The sequence below is a fragment of the Aythya ferina genome (genome assembly GCF_964211825.1).
Source record: "Aythya ferina genome assembly, chromosome: 10".
In the NCBI taxonomy this organism is placed as follows: domain Eukaryota; kingdom Metazoa; phylum Chordata; class Aves; order Anseriformes; family Anatidae; genus Aythya; species Aythya ferina.
Genome location: NC_140306.1, coordinates 19,518,634 through 19,526,262, shown reverse-complemented (window position 1 = coordinate 19,526,262; position 7,629 = coordinate 19,518,634).

Sequence of the window (7,629 nt, the reverse complement as noted above, 5' to 3'; positions counted from 1 at the left end):
TATGCGAAAGGAAGAAAAATACTGTGAATTGTCTTGGGCAAAGATTAAAAACTAAGATTATTTTTAGATAGCTTTGCAGGGTTTAACTAAGCCTTAGTCATTCTGGTCTGACTAAAAAGAGACTGATAAACAGAGATGATTGTGCTTTCTTTGATAAGATGTTTTATGGAATTAGAATCAAAATATGCATGGAAAAAGTTGGTTAGCCCAACCCAAGTTGATTTTGGTTAGCCCAACCCAGAAGATAACTTGGCTTGTGGCAAGATTTGATGGGCTACCATCTGGAGAGGAGGAGAGCTAACAAAATTCCTTCAGGTTATGACATTCTCATCCACAGGCTTTCTGGCATTGCTTCCTCACTTCATAAAAGTTCTGTATACAAGTCTTGATAGCTTATGTAAACTCTTTTAAAAAATCCCCAAGCATCAGATCTCTTGAGGCCAGTTTCTAATAATTTTGCTGATGTTAAAACCTGCTTCCGGAGCAGAGAAATCCTGAGAACAGAGTGGAGCTATTTGTGGGGCTCTCTGCTGGAATGAGACATTCAAGTCTGCTTCAGCACCTGATACTTTAAAGTGGCATTACCTATTTTTCTTACGTACTTTACCTTGCATTTTATTCACCCTCCTCCTCTCTCCCCCCCCCCCCCCCCCACACACACACAAATCAGTTTTTCCTTCTCCCCTAGCCTGAGGAAGCTACCTCCGAGCACTGTGTGACTGATCCGATTACAAGCCAGCATCCTGAGATGCCTGATGGTTGCGGTGGCAACTTCAGCACCTCCCTCCCACTGCTGCCATGCTCTCTGTTGTGTGGGCTCAGCTGCCTCGGGAATTGCACACTAAACAGAAGTTACTGCTTTTTTATCATACTGTACTCTCTCCTCTTTCCCTCTTTGCCCTGATCACAATGAAGGTCTGACCTGTTTGCCATGCCAAGGTCAGAGTTTAAAACATAAGTTATAAAACATATAATGGTTCACTTAAAAAAGTAAACAATAAAAATCACTACTGATAAGAATATTAGGAGTAGTTGTAATAGGCTTTTCTTAGTAGTATCCCTATGTGACATGCCCTAGCACGTCAGGAGCTTTTCCATAGTATGTTCAGCCTCAAGCTCTTCATGTGTGTTAATGGCAAGAGAGTGCTCTTCCCTTCTGCCTGGCACCTCCAGAAGGAACAAGTATTGTTCTGGGAGAATCCTGCAATTCTGAATGAATTCACTGAGAGGGGAAAATGCTCTCTGGGGACTGATATTAAACATGTTTTCAAGTGAACCTGAAAGTAACATCCTTTGTGTCTTCATGAGGGATAAAAGGGTTCTGTGCAATGAAGTTTGCTTTCTGGGTAGAGATGTGCCTTTAGCACATCAGCTGACACACCTGGAAAAAGCAGACAAGCTTTAGGGCTCAACCTATTCATAACTTAAGACTTGTCTACTAAACCAGAGTGGAAAAGTAAATTTGAGCTGTTGGAACAGAGGAGTGCTTCTGAAGGTGTTAAGTAGCTCTCCCTTGAGGAAGAGGACCACAGAGTGCGTTGGTGCCTGTGGTATTCCCTTGGCTCTGTTAGCGTGTGTCACACACAGTCTACTTTTTCTAGTGTTTTCATTCTGGGGTATGGATTGATTTAACAGTTGGAAACCTTTCAAGGCAGGAGCCATCTTTGTTTTCTGTGCTGGTAACACCATTCATTTTGTGCCTGATGCTATTTAGGCACTGACAGAATATAAATGAGTAACAGCAGATGTTTGTGTCCCTAGCATGTATGTTCATACAGGCACTACTTCTGCAACCGCTCCTGCAAAATGCACAGGAGTGTGACACTTGGGCAATTAACCTCGTACCCAGTGGGGTGGATTGGGAAACCTGTACTGCAGCATCATGAACTGAGTGTTATATAAATAATAATTATATTGCAGGGCGTCTTTCTGCCAGTGCCCTATTCATCTTCCTTGTAGGAGTTAGAAAACAAAAGTAGCTGAATACTTAATTATGGCAGGCTAAGTGGAGATCACAATCACCTTTGAAACGGTTCCAAAGCACAGACTTCCATCTTTATGGTAACACGTTCTCTGTTGTGCCACTTGGTGGAGCTTAGTGATTTTGGCTATCACATACATTGTTTTGCAAACTTACTCTTTGATTACACAATCAATTGACAGTGTACCCTGAGAACTGACAAAATCCCTACTGAGGAAGTAGAAGCAGAAGTTTACCAAAGTCCTAAAGAAGAAGATACTGATTCCCAGCTGCTGCTGAAATTGGTCTTCATCCTTTCTCATCTAGAAATCAGTAATATAAACAGTGCTTGATTTTTTAAATAAAAAGTTAAAATGTAAGCTTAAAAGCTTGGTATTTCTGATATATAGGAGGAGAGGTGCGTAGAATTATGTTGTGTTTGGTGTTATTTTAGATTGTAATTAACGTTAGGATATTTTCCTTTTAAATGTAATCTTTACAGAATTTTGTGCAATAAGGGCAAAGGGTGCATGCACCTGAGTGAAAGAGTTCAGTTGTGTTTGAATGGGTGCTTTTCCCCAGCAAACACGTGAATTGTGAGCAGATCAATGGTTAAATAGGGAAATGATTATAACACATGCTGAGTCTGCCTTCATTTAAACCAAGAGCTACTCAGTTCAATAAGAACAGAATTGGGATGTGGGCTAATTATGTGCTCAGCTAAAACACTTGTGCTCAGAGTCTATCTGGAAATCAAGGATATTCTACCAATTTGACTCTGTCTGAACTATCTGTTGTTAAATATAAATTAATTACTATACAAATCTCACTAAGTTCCCATTTTTAATGTTTACCTAGTACTTTACCCTACATTAAAAGGCTTCAGACCTTGGAATGGGGTTCCCAAAGTGAGATCTGTCACTTTTATTTTTGCATGTATGCTGTAACTCCCAGGCCTTGATTCTTCCCAAATCCTTCCTAACGCTGGATGCCTACTGTCTACTAAACAGTCTTGAGAAATACAGGTTTCATGTGCAGTCTCCTTGCTGTTGTCAGGGATGAAAAGGTAAAAGAGAAACAAAGAAGAGAGGACCCAGCTCTGAAATGTGTTGTCTGTGGTCTTAGGTGCCTTCCTTTGTAGACAGCTTAGGACTGTTGGTGGTTTTTCTGGCCTCCTCATAGGAACTGGAAGCAGTAAGTGCAGATTCTTTTTACTGTAGTATTTTTCAAATACTTTTTTTTGTTGTGTTGTACTGACAGGTGAGAAAGAACTGTTGACGTAGCAATGTACCATTTGGATTTATTAAATGCTGAAAACTGACAGTATGTCGATGCTCTTCTGGTGTGGCATTTGACAAGGGATGAGCAGATTTTGTTAGGAGCTCGAAAAGCAGTCCAGAGCTGGCTGTAATTATCTCCAACACATATGTACCATTGGCTAATATTTGGTGTCTAGCCACTAGTACTTCTTACACACACATACACACACACACACACACAAAAAAAAAAAAAAAAAAAAAAAGCAGTGCAAGTAATTCTGCCCAGAAGGAGGACAGAGCTTAAAGTGTATAGTCCATACTCCTTGTCCACACCTTCTTGCACTGATGGACCTCTTTTGTCCATGTCATTGTCTGTTTTCTAATGGTCTACAAGCACAGCAGTTGGCCAGTCCATGCTGAAAGGCCACAAGTCACGTACCGCAGTCACCTTGGGAATGCAGAAAGCACCTTGGTCTTGTGAATCCTCTCAGGACATTAATGGCATACTCTACTCACTGTAATTTCTTACCATAAAAGTGAAGTGCTGGCGTGCTAATTGTATGAGACTCATAATGAAGAGGGTGGAGCGTGAGGCTGTTTGCAGCCTAGGCGTTGACTCTTACGTGTTTTGTTTTCATCCATGTGTGCCATGGTCTCTGTGTTACTTATGTTGTTTACCTTGTGTGTATTGTTTGTAGTTCACCTTACTGCCACAGCAGAAGTACTTCAGGATTTTAACTTTATTGTAGCAGTGTATTGAGAGTCACTGCAGCCAGCCAGATGAATGGGTGCATTCCTCCCACCACACTGCTGGTTCTTATTCTTCTTTGGGAAACGAACCCATTCACTGGGACGTGTGTTGCATGAAGGGGAGTTCTTTGTGTGGTCAGGTTATATGCTCTCATCGCTTCTTCAATTTGTAAGAAAAAACAGGATCAAAGACATAAGTACAGCAAGCAGCGTTGCACAGAAACAAGATGAGCAGGTGTTCTTATTAAACTTAGAAGAACTTACGCCTCATCCTTTATGTTATAAGGAATACTGGCATTGTCATTCTGTCTTAAACGTGTGCATTTTGCAACACACAATGTGTTTGATGTGCTGTTTGATAAAACACAGTTCCATACAGCTAAAAAAAATACAATCAGAAGTAAAGGCTATTCACTTTCTCAACATACACATTAACATTTTGTCGAGTCCTGTGTCATGTAGTGCCATACTGGACTCATTGATTCAGCCTATTTTACTCTATTCCTTATGTTTATCTAGTCCTTATTTAGCTCTATCCATCTATTTTATTTTTATGATAAAGGTACTGCAGGGATCATGAGACACAATGGCACAAGAAAGGGAGAGAGGTTCTAAAAAATACCAGTATGCTATTTGAACTCTTGCAATCCTCGTGGCCACACAGAAGCATTTGGAAATTAATTGGGTAGTTCATTTGAGTTTACTGCAGGCTCAAAGCCATCATTTCCTGGCAAATAAAAGCAGATAAATAATTAAATACAAACTTCTGAATCACACAGTAATCCTTAAACAACTATTAATCATTGCTGGTCAGTTTTGGGGTGGGAAAGGTGATAGCCTGCCTGTCTGAAAAACGAACTTCACCTTCATGCACTGGCACGGAGAGATGATGCTCCATGTAGATCACACAGAAATGAGGGATATCTGTGTTATATAATAATAATATTTCACAATGTTATATATATTATTAATAACATATAATTATTAATAATATATAATTATTAATAATAGTATATAATATATAATTATATATTATTATATAATATATAATAAGGTTATACCTCCTAGAGGCCAGAGCACAGCTCCTGGGACAGGGATCAGGGAATACACCTCAGCGACACCACGAGGCAGTGCAGATGCTCTCCGTGCATTTCTTTGCAGCACCAACTTTTTAAGATTTTTAAGATTTTAAAGAATCCAAGAGGGACAGTTGTGGCATCTTATTAAAGGGCGTATAAAATACTACTAAAATCTGTAGGAATTAAAACCAAAACTTCTTTGGAGTTTAAGTAGTCACACATGCTGGAGTGATAAATTGTACTGGTGTCACACGTAAAAGCAAAGACAAATGGCATTTATCCACTTGTGATTGGGGTGATGCATGCTTTCCTCACTTGCTGCTGCCAGCCTGCTCTACCTGCCTGGTGAGTTCAGCAGCATCCACGATTTCACTGTGCAGAGATTCTTCTTTATACATTTGCAATAAAAGTTTATATTAACTCAACGACTTGAACTATTGTATCTATAAACAAATGGCTAGAACAGAACACAGATGACCTAACTGAGGCTATATTGTGAGACCAGGATTTTCAGTTATTCTTATTCTTTTAAAGAAAACACAATTATTATATAACCCTGCAGTAGGGCCAGTAGCAGATGTGCGGTTGTAAGAGCACACCCGCCGTCCAACTGAAAGCAGCTCCCAACAAGTATTTGACCCATTTTTAATCAAGCTATAGGTTATATAAAAAACAAGTTAATAGAAAACTGAAGGCCAATATAAATGTTTCTCCAGTCCATAGCAAACATTTATTTTAAACAAATAAAAATTTCTGAGTATCTGAGAACCTGAAAGTCAAGTTGTTAGCATGGGGAACTGGACTTGACTTTCTCCCTTCAAACTAACAAATACAGAAAGAAAATACTGGCTGTTATGAGGTGAAAAAGGCTATTTTTCTCCTTTTTAAGAGTAACATCAGCCATTAATTTGCTCTCTGGCAGAGGCAGACTGTTCCTTACATTGGTCAGTGGAGCAGCCACGGATGTTCAGAGTTATCTGATTTTCTGGTGGAAACGTCCACGTGTGCTTGGGGGAAAGTGTGGCTGTTTGCATGGAGAAAAAATTTGGGCTTTCAGCTGTACAAAGAACAGGTATTGAACGCAAAGGCTTGGTTAAGGTCACTGTGCTGGAGGTAGCACATTCACTGCCTTACTGTTGGGAAGAGCTGCAGTGTCGGATGCCTCCTGCATGCCAGCTGTTCCAGTGGTGCATCTATTTCAAGTTTGCTCTTAGGTTGCTCTAAGAATCAGGAAAACTGTAGACTCTGACCTTTTTCTGTGCTCTTTGGTAATAAAGCATACCCTTATCTACCTGTCTGTCTACTGTCACAGGGCTGAAGTCAGGATAGCAGACGAATCAGCAGTTTTTCCTTCTGAGTGACTGAAGGCAGGCAGAGCAAACCCATTGCAGCAGCTGGTGGAGATGTAGCTGGTGGGACCCTGTTCCCATCAGCTAGGGAGTCCTTGGCTAGGTTGTGGAAAGGCTGTGTCAGTCTTTACCTGTAGGTTTTCTTCAAGAGTCCACCCTATGCAGCTGTCAAGCTCTCGTTGCCAATGAGGGATCTGTGTTTGAATGGCAGGGCTTTGGGGAGACTGCTGGAAACAAGAGCCCAGGTGACTGCATGGCTGAGTGCTGAATGTGTCTCCAGGTGCTGCATCTGTTCTGGCTGTTAACACCCAGAAAGGCCTGGATGGGCTCTTCCTGAAGGCCACTATTAAAAATCATCCGCGTAAACAGATTCCGAACATGTGATAGTGGGTCGTTATTGAGTTTGTGATGTGCAAATTGTGTTAAAATTTTTCAGGAGCCAAATGGACACCAGAAGAGCAGTGGGCACACGTGCTCTCATGACGCTGGACACCACAGCAAGCACCAGTGGATGCTCAGCAGTGAGAGAGCTGGGGTGAAGATGGCTCTTGCTTATTTACCGAGCACTGGGTCTGGTAAGGAGCTCACCTGCAGCTCAGCAGGGTTTGTGTTCTTGGCCCGTGTCTTAGGAGGCTGTTGTGGCTGTGCTCTTAGGCTGATTCCTACAGGTCGGAAGGAACAGAGTTGTTTTCCTTTGTTAACGCACATTGGTTTGGTTAATAGTGCTTCTACACCGAGGAAACAGCCTGGTAAGAGCCCTGGGAGTGGGGGGAATCCTTTCAAATTTGGATGACCTAATGCTGTAATAGGGAGACATTGAATCCTCCATAATTGCAGGGTATTTTGCAGTTTTCCCCCAGGTTAAAGAGTAATTCCAAGGGATAATGATATCCTTTCCTTTCTTTCCTGGTTTTTGATGTAGTCCTCATATGAATGCATATATTATATTTGTCTTCCTCCAAGAAGGCCTGGCAGTGAAAGACAAATGGGTGCATCAAGTCTTTTTTCTCCCCATATTTTTCTTGATTGTGGATTTGTGGTTTTGATATTTGTTCAGCTCTAGAATACTCCCCTTTTCCTTTTGTCTAGCTGCTGAGTGAAATGTTGGCTGCTACTTTTAGTTTCATTAGCCTGAATCTCATCCCTTCGTCTACATGGTGGTGGGAATTTCTCTAGCTGGGATGAGAGTTCAAGGTCAAGTTAATCAAATAACTGGGAGGTGTCAGGGCTCT